Consider the following 17316-nt stretch of genomic DNA (forward strand, 5'->3'; position numbering starts at 1 on the left):
AGGAAAGAAAGAGAAAAGAAAAAAAATGAAGCCTAGTTTCTTCTCTCCACAAGCTTATAGCAGCTATAGGAAAATAAACATACCTGGGGAGGAAAGGCAGACCAGACTGGAAAGTAAGTTTGGAACAGAATCATAAACAGCCTGGCTAAGGTGTTTTCTCATTACCTTGTTGGCAACCCAGCAATCAGGTTAGTATTAATATTTTAGGGAGATCACTGAGGTCGCAGGATGGAGGGCAGCCTGGGAATGGCAGAGTCAGAGGCAGGAAGTGTGGGGAGTGCTGCAGTGGCCTGGTCACGATGATGATGATGATGATGACGAGGTTTAGACAAAGGCAACAGCTGCAGAACAGCAGGAGCAGAGGGCTGAATCACAGCGCCCCAGCCATTCCTGTGCTTTCTAGAAGATGAATATGGGTTGCCAGGAAGACCCTTTCCACTAAGGATGATCTCCGTCCTAGAGAGGGGGGCCTGGCTTACAAAAAACTCCCTTCCCCAGGCTACCCAGACAGCAAAATTATCCTTTGGCCAGCAGCTGACCCAAACTTGGATTTGACTAATGTGGCAATATTAGCAGAATGACAAGTTGCTATTTTTCTTTCTGGCCATTTTTCAGACAGTTTCAGGAAGGTTGAAATTCCAGGTTTAGTCAGACAGACAGCCAAGCACTATTAACACTAGTCATATACCAAGTATTGGGTACAGAAGGATTAGAAAAATGGATGTGGATATGACCACTGTCCTTGGCCTTGGCCTTGGCCTTGCCTAATGAGCCAAACAGACCAGGAAATGAAGAAGCTCAGGTCCGTGTGTTTCGTGTGCTGGCAGGAAAGACGCAGAGAGCAGGGGGCACACCTGGGTAAAAAATACCCCTGAGATATCTTAAGGACAATATTCAGCTGTCAATTGGATTAATGGTTCTAGAACTGAGGACAGAGAGGTCAATCATCTTTGCAACTGCCCTTATTGGTCATCCTTTCCATGTTGGCATTTACAACAGTAGTAACAAAATTGGCTTCTAAGTCAGGCCAAGGGAAGGCTCAAGTCACTCATGAGCTGTGTGAGTTTGGACAAGTTAAGTTACTTAACCTTTCTGAGCTTTAATGTCTTCATTAGAAGACGAGGTAATAATATTATCTACTTTATAGGATATTGGGAGAAATAAATGAAATGATGCCTGTGAGGCCCTTAGCCTCAATAGTTCTTTAGTGGGCTGGTGGAGCTGGTGGTGGTGGTATAATGGTGGGGGGAGCAGCATTTCATCTACCCTGGAAATGTAGATCTGAGAACTATCAGTGTATAGATGATATTCAGAACCACTGGAAGAGGCAGAGAAGAATGTATAAAGTATGTATGAGGTAGAAGTAGGGAAGAATGTATAAAATAACGAGAAGGATGTATAAAACAACCAACACTGAAGGAACATGTAAAGGGCATACGTGATAGGAGTTTAAGAGGTGGCCAGGAAATAAGAGGAAAATGAAGGGAGTTCTGTGACATCATTGACTCCAAGGGAAGAGAAGGTTTCAAGAAGAAGAAGTAATCAGTAGCATAAAATCCTGCCCAGGGATCAAGAAAGGCAAGAAAGGAAAGTGGCTCGGCGCCTGTGGCTCAAGTGGCTAAGGCACCAGCCACATACACCTAAGGTGGCAGGTTCAAATCCAGCCTGGGCCCACCAAACAATAATGACATCTGCAACCAAAAAAAATAGCCAGGCATTGTGGTGGGCGCCTGTAGTCCCAGCTACTTGGGAGGTGGAGACAGGAGACTTGCTTGAGCCCTGGAGTTGGAGGTTGCTGTGAGCTGTGATGCCACAGCACTCTACCCAGGGGGACAGCTTGAGGCTCTGTCTCAAAAAAAAAAAAAGAAAGGAAAGTATTGGGTGGCACCTGTGGCTCAAAGGAGTAGAGCGCTGGCCCCATATGCCAGAGGTGGCAGGTTCAAGGCCAGCCCCAGCCAAAAACTGCAAAAAAAAAAAAAAAAAAAAAGGTAAGGAAAGTATTTTAAAGTAACGTTGAATTCTGGGACAAGTTAAGACCAGTGACCCCTGAGACAAGAGTTTCAATAGGAGAGTGGGGATAAAAGCAAAATTATAGCAGGTTCAGAAAAGTTGCCAGATATGGATCACTACTTAACATGCAAATACTTTTTATGAAAAACAGTCCAGGTCAGGGGCATGAGAACATAGTGAAGAGTGTGTTCTGACTAGAGAGATTTGATTTTGCTTCAGTTCTCTCATTCAGTGCGCAACAAAAAGACCTTCAGACCTGAATTTGGATGCCCCATTCTAGTACTCTATCAGGCATTGTCAGGCACTGGCAAAGGAGAGGGAAAATAATAATTCTAAAGTCATTTCCTATAGAGGAAGTTTCTGGAATACTCCAGCCAAGCATAATGTGTTTATTCTGTTCTCAAGGCTTTTTTGAAAAGGAATTAAACTCTATATAGCATCAGTAGCAATTTTCTACATAGTGTGTGTATTCACTTGGAGAATTCATTTTCCCATTTAGAGAATTATAAGGTCTCTATCGAGCAGAACCTGACAACAGCCTACAACTCTCAGCCCCGTGTCAGGGTCTTCTCAGAGCCTTTTGTGAATTTGAAAGCAGCCTTGCCTCCCTTTCACGAATAAGGAAAATACAGTGATATGGGATTGGCACTCAGGATTCACTTATCCTTGCACGGACATTTCAGGGCTTTTACCCTCAAATCAAACCAGCTATATTTCTTCCAAACACAGACACACAGGGCACACACCATTCAAAGCCTTTCACTTGGAAATAGCATTGAACAAATAAGGGGAGTGAGGCACCAAATGTTTTATTTTTAGACAACTGCGTACTATGACATCATTGATCCAACTAGGGCCAGGACCCAGGCTGAGAATTCTACCCACAAAAGGCCAACACTGCCTTTTTAGCCAGGGCTCGCCAGCAGTCACAGCTGAGTTGCAGCTTCATCTCACCGGGTTGTCTTGCAGCAGGTGATTCTGATTGTGCAGTCTCAAGTTTGAGAACCACTGCACTAATTCCTTGCCAGAACCAGACTGGCTGGGTTCAACTCCCATTGGCCACTTAAGTAGATCTGAAGATCTTACTTAATCTCTCTGTGCCTTAGATTCCCACTTTGTACAATGAAGATAACAATAGTATCAACTGTCCAGGTAGAGGTGAAGACAACAGGAACTAACGTATGTTGCGTATTTAGCACTGGGCCTGGTCCTTAACCACTGTCTTTCCTCCTCCTTCTATAAACTAAGGCTGATGACGGTACCCATCCTTAAACATGTGAAAGAGGCTGGCATGAGCTGATGGATGTAAGTGCTTAGTTGTCACCATTAACCATCTCCATTTAGTTTATATCCTAATCAAGTATGTTTAGCAATCAGGACAACTCTGGGGTGGGCAGTGGAGAAAGATGGCAGAATAGAGACATCTCCTACTAGCCACTCATGGTAAGACAGGGGAGAGAAGACTCCAGCCACCTCTGACTGGGGGAACCTACCTAGAAACATCCCTCTGAGGACAGCTCTTGGGCTATGTCATAAAAAGATGTGTTCATCTTATGGGTGCATCATTTTCCCATGATTCAGTTCCTATTTACTTTACTGTGTTCATTTTTAAAGTTGTAACAACTCAAAGCATGTAACCCAACTCCACACGGAAAGGAGATGAGAGGAAACCTTCCCAGAAGTTTGGAAGATGACTGCTAGCTCTTCTTTTATGAAAATACTTGAAGCAGTATGGCTTATGGCTGTAATCTGGGAAGCCAAGGCAGGAGGATTTCTTGAGTTCAAGGGCAGCCTGAGCAACAGCAAGACCTTGTCTCTACTGCAAATAGAAAAATTAGCTGGGCATTATGGTAAGTGTCTGTAGTCCCAGCTACTCAGGAGGCTGAGGAGGAGGATCACCTGAACCCAGGAGTTTGAGGTTGCTGTGACCTGTGATGGCCCCAGTGGCACTCTTGCTTAGGCAACAGAGTGAGACTCTGTCTAAAGAAACAAAGAAAGAGAGAAAGAAAAGAAAGAAGGGGAGAGAGAGAGGGAGGAGGAAAACAGGAAGGGAGGGAGAGAGGGAGGAATAAGGAAGGAAATACTTAAGGTGGATGAAATAACTAACTTCACGGGAAACCCAACAAGACTTCCAGTTTCATTACTCCAGCATCCATAGCTTTTATGAGACAAGTCACAGAGAAGATGCACATATGCCCTCCAGTACCCTTAGTTCCTCAGTCCAGCTATGCCACAGTGCTAACTAGCTTTATTATCTATCTATTTATCTATCATCTATCTATAGCTACATAGAGATATATCTCTCCTGTATGTGTAAAAGATGTATACAACCTACACATGTTGTGCAGAGTTCTAAGCACTTGGGATAGTGCTTAGAGATTTCATCTCTATGACAACTCCGTGTAGTGCTTAGTATGATCAATACCTTCCTTTAATATACGGATATGAGGAAACTGAAGCACAAAATGAGTAAGAGGCTCAAAGAAAATCAATCAGGTAATGAAAGGCAGAGCCAAGATTTGGACCCACATAGTTTGGAGCCAGCGGCTACAGACTTGACTGTTAGGTAGACCCTCACTGAATAATTAACACCTGAGATTATCCCAGAGGACGCTCAACCCAGGGCTTCATTTTATGGGCAAGGGAACAAATGTTTAGAAGAAAGATTCTGACCTTTTGAGCAGCACCACATCCCTAGAAGCTTAGTTATTGCTGTTTTTCTCAGAAATGCACCACTGATCTGGGTGAGAGAAAGCTTAGCAACGAGGCTAATTTTAAGTACTAAAGAGTGAAAAGGGGTTTATTTTGAAAATGTACTCCAGCGTTTTCAGCAACCAGTGCTGCGAAGCAAGGCCAAATTCAGAATTAAAGTGAATATAAATAAAAAGATAAGTCACTTTATATTTTCTCTATAGAGTGTACATTTCTAAAGAAAAGATGCCTTTTATGTAACATCTATATTTCCAGGAGAAACCTGGGCCAGTTAGGGGCACGGCATGATAGAACAGAGACACCTACTGGTGAGAACAAGCCTTGCTTCGTAGATGTCTATCATAATTTAAGAATAACAGTGATTCTCCTTCTTATTTAAAATGTATATGGACAGTGTGATGGTAAAGTACAGAATCTTCTGTTTGGGGGATTACACTTTAAAAGAGAGATATTAGATGTACCCAGCTATTTATCAAATAACCTGACCACAGTTTCTCTGATCTCCCTTAGAGAAATACCAAGGTACCTGTCAGGATCCTGCATCAGTTGGCTCTGCTTGAGTGAGCTGAATACCAGGCTTGGTGTAAGGTCCCTGGAGCTGGTCATTCCTCACATTTTGAGTCGGCAGATACTGATTGAACACTTGCATTCCAAGGACTAGTGATACAAAGTGCCACAAGGCACTCCTGGCTCAGAAGCCAGAAGCCAAGATGCTGATCGTTCCAGATCTCACTTGACCTTGGACAGGTGCTTTCTATTCAGTCTGGAGCTCCCAAGAATCAGACTTAGTCTTAAGATCAGATGTTCTTATCACTTCTGTAGTACTCAGGTATTGACTCCCCAGCGATGATGTTTTCCATCAAAAATTTTCATAAATGAGACTGGTGCAATGGTTCACACCTATAATCCTAGCACTCTGGGAGGCCACAGTGGGAGGATCACGTGAGATCAGGAGTTTGAGACCAGCCTGAGAAAACCAAGACCCCTGTATCCAGTAAAAGATAGAAACATTAGCCGGTGTTGTAATTGGCACCTGTAGTCCCAACTATTTCAGAGGCTGAGTTAGGAGGATCACTTAAACCCAGAGTTTGAGATTTCTGTGAGCTAGGCTGATACCAAGGCACTCTATCCAGGTGACACAGCAAAACTCTGACTCAGAGAAAAAGAAAAATTTCATGCATAAGAATATCTAATTGTTCAAATCCTCTCCTATGACGTGCAAGGGCTGCCTGGAACATTTCCAGCCACGTGTGTCTCTATTGTTCATATTACATGGCCAGATACTTTCCAGACAGCCCTCGTGTCAATTGGTTGATGTTGGTATTGTAGTCTGAAAACTATACTTTCCTAAATTTTGAGTAGGAGGAAGAGTTCAGTAAGGAAAATGGGGGAAAGGGTATATCTTAATACGTTCAGGCTGCTGCAAAAAAAAAAAAAAACCACCATAGACAAAGTAGCTCATAAATAACAGGAATTTATTTCTCATGGTTCTGGAGGCTGGAAAATCCAAGGTGAAGGCATCAGCAGATTTAGTGTCTGGTAAGACTAGAGATCCATTGCCTGGATCACAGATGGTACCCTCTCATTGTGTCTTTACAAGGGGTCTCTCTTGAGCCTCTTTCATAAGGCATGAATCTCATTTGTGGGGGCTCCACCCTCAAGATTTAATCACCTCCCAAAGGCTTCCTTCTGTTGTCTTGGAGATTAGTCATTTACCTCATCCCTTCTTCTGTATTAAACTCCTCAGCGTCCAAGACATGTCTGATTGAGATCTGTTTACTTTATACCACCTAACACAATGCTTATACTTAGGTGCCTAATGAATAAACTCTAATCAGTAGTCTTCATGATTGTTTTAAAAATTGTCTACCTCACAACACCAATGTGAGTATCTCTCATTAAATTATTTTAAATTCTCTCATCCTTCCCCATCTTCTAGATAAAACTATCTGTTTGGATCACCTTTGGTATCATTCAGTTGCACTTTCAGGTATGCAAATTTACTTTAACTCCAAATTTCACATAGAAACCAAAACTGAGCAACATAAACTATTGCATCCAAACAATTCAGCTGAGAACTCTTTCTTCGAAAGCCATTAACACTTTTCAATTAGTCGTGGCTAGGAAGTTCAGAAAGTTTATTCTGGGAATCCAAAGTGTTTTAACTATTGGAACCAAACAAATCAGAAGAGCGAAATCGCCATCTCCCTAGATAGTTTTGTCTTCTCCTGACTTAATTTTGCTTCATCCTGCTATAGTCTGAATGTTTATGTCCCCACAAAGTTTATATGTTAAAATCTGAACCCCCAAGGTGACTGTCGTAAAGCCATTGGGAGAGTGAAAGAGACGACAATGGAAAGCATCCTCCACTCCTTGAATTCCCTCTTCTCCCACATCCACTCAGTCCCTAGTAAAAAAAAAAAATGAGCAAGATGGGCAGTGCCCATGGCTCAAAAGGGTAGGGCACCAGCCCCATATGCCAGAGGTGGCGGGTTCAAACCCAGCCCCGGCCAAAAAAAAAAAAAATGAGCAAGACTGGAGGAAGTTGAACCAATTAGGAGGTTAATGCAATTGTTGTTTTTGATTTCAGACTAATGTGAGGGTGCAAGCAATTAGATTATAATGTTTGCTTTTGTTAAGCAGAATCCCTCTTGTAGTTGTGTCCTGCATCCAAGAGGTGTGGCCATATACCCTTACATTGGGCCTATTAACTGGGAGCATACCGTATGCAATTGTTTAGGAATGAGAAGTTAACATTCTGAAAACAACTTTAATTCCCGGGTTGGAAAAATGAAATAAAGGCAGTACTTTTCATAGAAATAGAAAAATCTCAGCTCAGTGCTCATAGCTCAGTGGTTAGGGTCCTGGCCACATGCACCAGGGCTGGTGGGTTTTAACCCAGCTGGGCCTGCTAAAAACAACAATAACAACAACAAAAAATAATAATAGCCAGGCATTGTGATGTGTGCCTGTAGTCCCAGCTACTTGGGAGTCTAAGGCAAGAGAATTGCGTAAGCCCAGGAGTTGGAGGTTGCTGTGAGCTGTGGCACCACAGCACTCTATCAAGGGTGACATAGTGAGACTCTATCTAAAAAGAAATAGAAAAATCAGGAAGGATTCCTTGCAGAAAGGTAGGGTGGAGAGTGACGTGGTGAGTTTCCTTTTCCAGCTCTCTGTAAGGCCAGAGGAACTGATTGACAGGTGAGTGGAAGTATCACAGAGGAGGTTGGAAATATGGAACCGGTGTCAGGAAACTACGTCTAAGTCAGGAGATCTATCAAGATAACCCATGAGATCTTCAGAACCCCCTGAAACCTTGTGTGTAGAAATTATATTAACTTGTTTATATTAGGGGTTAATTTGAAATCACTTTTACTCCCACATGCTTTTGTAGAAGGTTGATTCAACATAAAAGATTGTTGATTGTAAAGGAAATTTCTAGACACGAACAACAGTAAATCATTAAGCTGAGAAAGAAAACATTTCCTTGAGAGACCCTTTGATGAGTACTGAAGCTGGGAAATGATTAGAGAGTAAATAAATCAAAATGAAATAAACTCATCTACAGCAAAGAGAAACCAAGAATCCAAGGGGTGAATCTAGCACCACATATACTTTCCATGGAATGAGAAAGTAAATACTATAATCAGTTGACTAAAAGCAGTCATTAATATGTGAGATATCACCCTTATTATAATGTTCAGATAAAAAAAGAAAACCAAAAAGAGACAATATAAATGAGAGGGAATTTATTTATACTGTCCTTAAATGAACACACGGTCATCTTATGAAAACCATAATAAGCTCCAGAGTTAAAAGCTTGACATCTAGTCAAGAAATCAACCTCATTTAAAATATTCTAAAGCCACGTATTTAGGGGTCAGTTCAAAGAGAATTTTTATTCTGTCAGTGGGGTTGAGATTGGGGAAAGGGAGAGGAAAAAATGATTATTTGCTATTTCAGGGATAATTTGTTTAAATTTCAAATTATATGAGGTTACATATGTGAAATGATTAGGTTCCAGTGTTTGCCTTTATGAGGTAAAGTCCCTGTTGTAGTTGTGTCCTACACCGAGAAGGTGTACCATGGACCCTCACATTGCAGCCCATTAGGTGAGAGCACACCCATCCCCCTCCCTCCTTTTTCCTCCCTCCCTTCTCCCTCCTTCCTCCAACTTGAATTAAATTGAGTTTTTCTCTTTTATGGGTATGTACTAGTTCATCTATTGGCTTTATATTAGTTGTTGAATACATTGGATACTTGATTTTCCATTCTTGTGATACTTTACTAAAGAGAATGTTCTCTAACTCTTTTATCCAGGTAAAGTCTCCATCTTTATATGGCTGAATATTAGTCCATGGTATATGTGCATATATAAGTGGTAAATTTTTAAAAGAATGATGGTCTCATTTACTGAAATGTATTTTTCCAGTAATATCAGCCTTATAGTCGTGCTTAATGGGTGAATGTTTTGTGGTATAACATAAAAGCTTCCACTCGTCAAAATATCTCCATTGCCTAGAATTCTACTGATGAGGATATATTCATTTGGGCCAGGATATACTCTGATTCTCATAGGGGTATGAGGTTGGTAGAAAAAGGGCCAGAAGCAAAGGCTACTGGGCAGATATTTCAGTGGGGAGGGGAAGGGACCTTGGAAGGAAATAGTAGAGATAGTGCTGCGTCAGAGGGCCCTGAGCAGCCCCAAAGAGGCTGAGAACTTGCCCCCATAAGGGAAAGGAAAGGAAGGCAGGTGTAGAGAGGGGCAAGCCAAAGAGTACCCAAGATAAATAAGACTAGCCCCACAGACTGGCCAGAAATGCCGATAGGAAATCAGAAGACAGTGTTCTCATTTTCGACCTATCTAGTGGCAGTTTTACAGAGGGCAAATGAGTTCCTTCCAGCCTATTTCTGTTGTGAATGTTGGTGTTCTCTGTTTACACCAAATCTGTGGCACCTGACAATCTCCCAACTGTGCTGTGAGGATGAGAACTTTAAAGCGAAAAGATCAAGCAGCATAAAAGTTGTGTCTTTTGCAGCAATGCTAAGTGGCCATCTGCCTCTGCTTTCTTCTCTTGTCTACTTAGACTTTCAGGGGCAAACACTGTTCAGAGCCTGGGGGATGCAGGAATGACACCACGGGATTGGTAGTGTTATTATTATTATCATTATGTTAACCCTTTTATTTATATGAAAAGCTTAGAATTCGTTTTCCTTAGACTAATGTCTTAGAAAATTAGATTAAGAAAGCCTACTGGCCATAGACGGTATTTGTTGGATTTGCATTTGCATAAATTAAAGATTTGATTAAAACAATATCCATATTCAGTGGACATTCTTAGAGTCGAGTACCCAAACCTAGACAAATTCTAGAAAACTGACCAGGCGCGGTGGTTCACGCCTGTAATTCTAGCTCTCTGGGAGGCTGAGGGGGTGGATTGCCTGAGCTCATGAGTTCTAGATCAGCCCGAGCCAGAGCAAGAGCCTGTCTTTAAAAAAAAAATAGCCGGGTGTTGTGGTGGGCATCTGTAGTTCCAGCTACTTGGGAGGCTGAGACAAGAGGAAGAGGTTGCTGTGAGCCCAAGAGTTTGAGGTTGCTATGAGCTGTGACACCACAATACTCTACCAAGAGCAACAAAGAGACTCTGTCTCAAAAAAAAAAAAATCTAGAAAATCCTTCTTAAGGAATTCTAAACCAGATAGTAAATAATGTACCAAAATGAACCTCGTGTATTTTATTGTTTAAATAAATGATTTTAAAACATAAAAATTACTCAGATAATTGGAGAAAACACTTGATTGACTTCCTCCTGGTGCCCAAACTTTTCAGCCTGCTTGAGGCCATTTAATGTTGTGCAGCTGGCCAATGGCAGTCCAGGCTCACTGGATTACAGTTTTATGTGCTATACTAACATCATGTGTTTGGTCATGTCCTATGCCTGTTTGGGGAGGTCAATTTTCATTTCTTGGCATATGCAAAACTGGACTGGCATGTAGAAGGACTAGAAGTCTAACAGACAAAGCTGTGCTCCCTAAGCAACTCTGTATACAACAACTGTGGCTGCAAATATCATACCATGTATTCGTGAGTACTTATTGTACTCACAAATGTGTATGCATGTGTTTGTACGTGTGCATGTGTTAGCAAATCAGGTGCTTCTATTGAACTGTTTCACTTCCTTACACAGTTATGCATCTTTAGCTCAGTTAGGACAGTTCCACCTGGTTTCTGTAAGGGTGGGGTTCCCATAGCCCTGTCCACTAAGTCTTCTTCTCTGAGGACTAGATATAAAATAGCTGGACCCCATACAAAATAACTATATGTTATACAAAAGATAGGTTTCTGAATGGATACTCTTTCCTGTCATTAAAAGGGAAGGGATTTGCAGTAGCCTTCAGATGTGACGTTCTATCTCCCCTTTGCCACCAGTGAAGATTGCACAGGTTACAGGCAATAAGGTGTGGCCAGAGGCAGTGTTGGGCTGAACACACATAGGTCTGCAACTGACAAACTGACTGCATTTGTCCAAAGGAAGATCCCTAGCTTGAAATTTCAGAATATTTTAACCTTCTACCTAAAAAGCAAGAAATTCAAACATGGAAATGTTAAGGCTATCTATAAAAATTATCTGCCCGTGTATCATAATATACTCAATATATTTTTATCTGTAGACTAAATATACTGGTCATTGAGTTTCACCTTGCTACCCAGAAATTATCACAGACAGACATCTCCATCTATGAAAATTATTTCTTGAATATATGGAGTAATATTAGTCATTAGTAAACAAATTGTTACTAGGTGCTATATAATATTTAAGCTCTGATCTTGATGTTATCATCATTATTACTTGAAGAGTAGATACTTCATAGTTGGGTAAGTGATAGAACTAGTATTTGAATCCAAAACCTGAGTTCTAAATTATATGAATCATTTATTTTAGTATAAATTATTGAAGTCATATGTAACTCTTATGTAATCTTATGAACATTAACCTAATAAAAAATTGGGCCATTTATCTTAAGACAAATCATACAGCTGAAAAACTCACATGATATCTAGAAACCCACATCAATCAATGGTTTATCAATGATGTTTACTTCAGTTAAACCATGAATTATTTCATCAGAAGTTTAAAAATAATGTCCTAATGTTGTGACTCGCACAGCTAAGGAGGAGACTCAGACCCCACTTAATAGAAATTTATTACACCTGTGCAGGGGTCATTGCCCTTCAGAAGCAAGCAACCATGAATGTCAGATCAAATGGGTCTTTATACCCTATTTTCTGCATCACAGCAAGCAAGCAAAGGTTCAGAAGCCAAATCATTGCGTTTAGCTTTGGGTTGTGGGGGGGAGTTATGTAGTTCAAGGCGGGGGTTGGAGGAGTTTACATAAGTTGAGAAAGTTTCTGAGAACTCAGGACTTTCCTTATCTTTTAGCCTCTTATCGGAATTTTTCCCTCTCCCTACGTTACTTCTTTATCTTCAAGCCTCTTCTCCGAATTTTTTTCCTCCCCACCCTTGAGGGGGCTGGGACTAATGGACTCAAAAGAGGTTTCTTTTTCAAGGGTAGGGGGCTGGGTTATCACACTAATGCAACAGTAATGACAAGGTATAAGTTAATATATGGTATTTCCTTGTAACAAAGATTTAAGTACTAAATAGCTTTGCCAGTGATTAATGGAAATGTATCACCCCACCTTAGATCCTAGGAAATACCACGAAGTAAACTACTTGAATTTATTTAAAACCCAAATAGCAACAGAAGTACACAAAGTAGTAAATCAAAGGTCAGGAATCTAAATGTCAAAGGGCCAGTATGCCTATAACTATATACAGGTAGATAAGTTGTGGAAGTCTTAAACTAAAGTTATGTGGAAAGAGTGAGAGTTCTGACTTAAGCATTATAAAAGCTATCCATGTGACAAAAACACGTGTAGCCCCTTAATACTGTAAAATTTAAAAGAGAAAGAAAGAGTAAGTGTTCTATCCTTTTTAAGTGGGTGTGGAAGGTAGCTGACCTTCTCTCTCATTGAGTGAAATTGTCCAAAGTTCAACTTGGGAAACACCAGCATCCTGTTACCTCTGTATGGATCATTAAGTATAACCATTACAATTTACTAACAACTATTATTACTAGCATTATTTGGGGTAGGAATGTTACCCTGTAACACACATGAAGATCAAAAAATATTATACAAAAACACTACTTATCCTTCTTGATGTTTTCTGTTCTATTCTCATTTGATATATTCCATCTTTTTAAATGCTACTATAGGCTCAGCACCCATAGCTCAGAGGTTACGGTGCCAGCCACATGCCCCGATGCTGGTGGGCCAGCTAAATAGCAATAACCATTGCAACAAGAAAATAGCTGGGCGTTGTGGTCGGTGCCTGTAGTCCCAGCTACTTGGGAGGCTGAGGCAAGAGAATCGCTTGAGCCCAAGAGTTTGAGATTGCTGTGAGCTGTGATGCCACAGCAGTCTACTGAGAGCGATGTAGTGAGACTGTCTCAAAAAAAAAAAGCTACTATGACTCTCAAATTGATTCATGACCCACCAATGGATTGCTTCTCACAGTTGGAAAAAAATGCTATTCTGATAAGCCATATGTAAGTAGCTGCCACCATGTTTTGGCAGGACCTGCTTTGACTAGGAGCTGAATAGCAAAGAGACAAGGATACAGTGCCTAGTTAAACTGGTGCTTTTTATGTAAAAAGTGGCTTATCCAGACAATAGCCTGAGAAGTCCTCATGTTAACTTTTAACTTATAAACCACCACTGTAGGAAGTGTCTTAAAACTGGGTTTTTAAACTGCCTTAACATAAGAGAAGTTTCTTGTTGCTAACTAACTACATTGTTTTATTTCGTTATTTTGTAGTATTTCTTTATTCATCTTTCGCCTGTGTCCCACTGGTATAAGTGACTTTCACAACTTCTGGGCCACATGTTCTAAGTTGTCCTGGGCTGCTATTTAGAATGCAGGTATTAATTACCTACTTTACAAATCATAGTTGTTTACCTCTAGCAGTAAATATAACTTAGTTTCTCCTAATTAAACTGGTTTTCCTGATGACTCGTGTTCCAAACCTCTATGACTCTCCTCTCCTTTTCAAATACCATCAGATTTACTTATAAAGAGAATATATGTAATGGCTCTTGGACTGTTCTTAGTTCTGTCTTTCACTAAAGATGAGAAGACTGGACCTTCTCATTGAATGATACAACCTCACTGCTATTCATTTTCTCAAGCTAAGAAATGTATTCTGGAGGCTCGAACTCCGAAATCAAGGTGTCAGCCAGGCCATGTACTTTCTTAAGATGCTAGGAAAGAACTCTTCCTTCCCTCTTCCTAACATCTGGTGCTTGCTGCCAAGGCACCTGCTTCTTGCCTTATAGCTGCTCCTCACCAATCTCTGCCTCTGTTGTCATGTGGCTATCTCCCCTCCGCGTGCCTCTCTGTGTCTCTCAGAGCCGCCTTATAAGGACACTGGATTTTAGGGCCCATCCTTATTGAATATGGTCTCATCTTAACTAATTACATTTTCAAAGACCCTATTTCTAAATAAGGTCACATTATAAAGTCCTAGATGTACAAGACTTTGATGGGGACATTATTTTTCTTAGTCCATTCCTGCTGCTATAACAAAATACTTTAGATTGGGTAATTTATAAACAACAGAAATTTACTTCTCATGGTTCTAAAGACTAGAAACTCCAAAACTCAGGCTCCAGCGGTCTTGGCGTCTGGTAGGAGCTTGTTCTCTGCTTCAGAGATGGCACATGGTTGATGCATCCTCAGGTGGGAGAAAAGGCAAGCACACTCCCTTCAGCCCCTTTTATTTGGGCACTAATCCCATTCAAAAAGGTGGATCCCCCATGTCTTAATCACTTTCCAAAAGGCCTTGCCTCCTAGTATTATTGCATTGTGGGTTAAGTTCTAACATAACATTTGAGGGACACACTCATTCAGACCATAAAACTATTCAACCCAGTATGATGACTTTTCAAAGGGATCAGATGTTTATTTCTACCAAATTTGCTGAAATCAATTAGCATCATGCATAAAAATGGACCAAATGGCAGTTACATAGGAGAAGATGCACTAACATCAAAAAGGAAATTATGAGAATAAAGTTTTTCTACTCCTAACATTATACTATAGTTAGTAATTCTGCCCAAAACCCTATAGTCCATATGGGGGAGAAAAGTAGTCAATTAGTATTAAGAAACTGGCATTTATACAGAAATGTATAACTTCCAAAACGCTTTCACATGCATTAGATAATTTCATCACTACCACCTAGTAACGTAAATGAAATTGTCACCATTAGCCCCAGTCTATAAATGAAAGACAGGCTCTGTGTCTTGACTCAGGCCATGCAGTTAATTCAGTAATGCAGAACCAGGATGAGGATCATGTAATCTGACGCAGCATTCTTTCCACTGCCAGGCTGAATTGTGTTATGTGAAAGTGATTGAAACAATGGCTGTCAACCACAGGCTGGGACTGGAGGTCAGGATGAACTCCTGCAGCATCATTTGTCAGGCTAACTACACCCACCCACTGCAGAACCCATTCTAATCAATGGAGAAGAGCCCCACAGGGCCTGAGAATACCCCCCTGCCCCTAGAACTTAGATTTGCTGGTTAAAAATGTATAGGAGAGCAGGCATGATGGTTTGCACCTGTAATCCTAGCCCTTGGAGAGGCTGAGGCTGGAGGATCGCTTGAGCTCAGGAATTTGAGACCAGCCTGAATAAGAGCAAGACCCAGTCTTTACAAAAAAATAGAAAAATTAGTCTGGCATCATGTTGCATGCTTGTAGTCCCAGCTATATGAAACACAGAGGCAGGAGGATTTCTTGAGCCTAGGAGTGTGAGGTTGTAGTGAGCTATGATGATGCCACTGCACTATAGCCAAGGCAACAGAGCAAGACCCTCCCTTTAAAAAGGAAAATAAAAAGTAAATATATATATGAAAGCCTCCAATTCTAATTTTTTTATTTTTAAGTAGCACTCATTTTTGTCCGAGATCAGTGCTTCTCAAACTTCATTGCATGTGTGAATCACTCAGGAATCTTGTTAAAATGCAGATTCTGGTTCAGTGGGCTTAGGGTAGAGGCTAAGTCTCTGCATCTCTCATCTGCCCCCAAGTGATGCTGCTGGCTCCTAGGCCCACATTTTCAATGACAAGGCTTTAATTTTCCCTCACAACAGAATCCAGGAGCAACTCTATGCAGATAACTGAATGTGTCTATGTGATTGGAGAAAATGTCCACATGAGAGAGCTATAAAAAGCAGGTCCTCTCTCCCTAATAAATATCTCCTTGGTCCCTAACATGAACAGAAGTGTTGGGCACACTGCCAAAACAAGCCAGATAGGACTCCATGCAAAGCCATTGTTTGTGATGCTCAGCTTCATGCCATGCAGAAGGCCTGTCATTCTTGCAGCAGAATCGTCAGGGAGACACTACTACACAGTTGACCCCGGGAATGCACAGCAGCTTCCCCTCCCAGTGGATGCCAAGTAAATCACTCCAGTGTCCTACAGTCACAGCTGGAATTGGGCTCCGACATTTCCCTTGGCAAAGCTGCTCCATTTCAGCATGACCCTCCATGTCTTCTGCTTTCTGGCATTTTATAATGTGGTCTTAATGACATTGCCTCCAAAAGCACACTTCAGAAGAGGTTTACTGCAGAGATTCATTAAACGGAAAATGATTGCATTACAGCTTTTGTTTTTTCTTTTTTTGAAGCTTCTGGGACACGGTCTTTAGATATGGAGATAATGATGGAAATAAATCCTTGCAATACAGTTAATGGTAATAGATGAGCTGATGAGGCCAACTAGGTGTCCAAGGAATCAAGCCAATTTTTAATGGCACTTTAATTCTGGAACTTTAGAAGACTTCCTTGCAGAAATTGGAAGTTGAAGTGAGTGAAAAATAATTCAACAAATGAGCATGTTTCAGGGAATAGCTAGTATAAATGAGCCCTAAAACTAGTCTTTGCCGTATGTGATTTCTGAATGGACACTTAAGATAAAATTTTATACAAGAAAACACTTCTGGTAAATAATAGACAATGGAACCTCCATAGTTGACCAGACCCTACATTGACCACCTCCATAAGTTGATGTAATTTTCATTGACTGGACATGCTCCACATGTACATATGAGTACAGTAGGCCTAGTTCCTTACATTGACCAATTTGTTACAGTCCTTTGGGTGGTCAATTTGCAGAGGTTCTACTATAGTACATATCTCATAATTTTCTCATCTACCAATAGACCATTGTTTAAGAGAAAATTTTTTCTATGCTTAAGGCTAAAAGTTATTATTAGAACTTTTTAAACTTTCAATAGATTGAGGGGTACAAATGGTTTGGTCATCTATACCTATGGCTTAGCACCCACTTATAAATGAGTATGTGCAGTATTTGTACTTCACTTAAGATAATGGTCTCCAGTTCCATCCAAGTTGCTGCAAACATTATTTTCATCCTTTTTTATGGCTGAGGAGTATTCTGTTTTATATATGTATATCACACATTTTCCTTAGCCATTCATCAGTTGATGGGCACTTAGGTTG

At 40.8% G+C, this 17316-nt stretch overlaps 1 protein-coding gene across 1 annotated transcript in view; it reads left to right on the top strand.

Annotated features, from left to right (window-relative positions):
• Positions 1-17316, top strand: part of KCNB2 (potassium voltage-gated channel subfamily B member 2) — a 401464-nt gene that overhangs the window by 362855 nt on the left and 21293 nt on the right. The gene's annotated exons all lie outside the window — the stretch shown is intronic.

Source organism: Otolemur garnettii, unplaced genomic scaffold, assembly GCF_000181295.1.
Source record: "Otolemur garnettii isolate 467f Iridium unplaced genomic scaffold, OtoGar3 scaffold00163, whole genome shotgun sequence".
Lineage (NCBI taxonomy): Eukaryota > Metazoa > Chordata > Mammalia > Primates > Galagidae > Otolemur > Otolemur garnettii.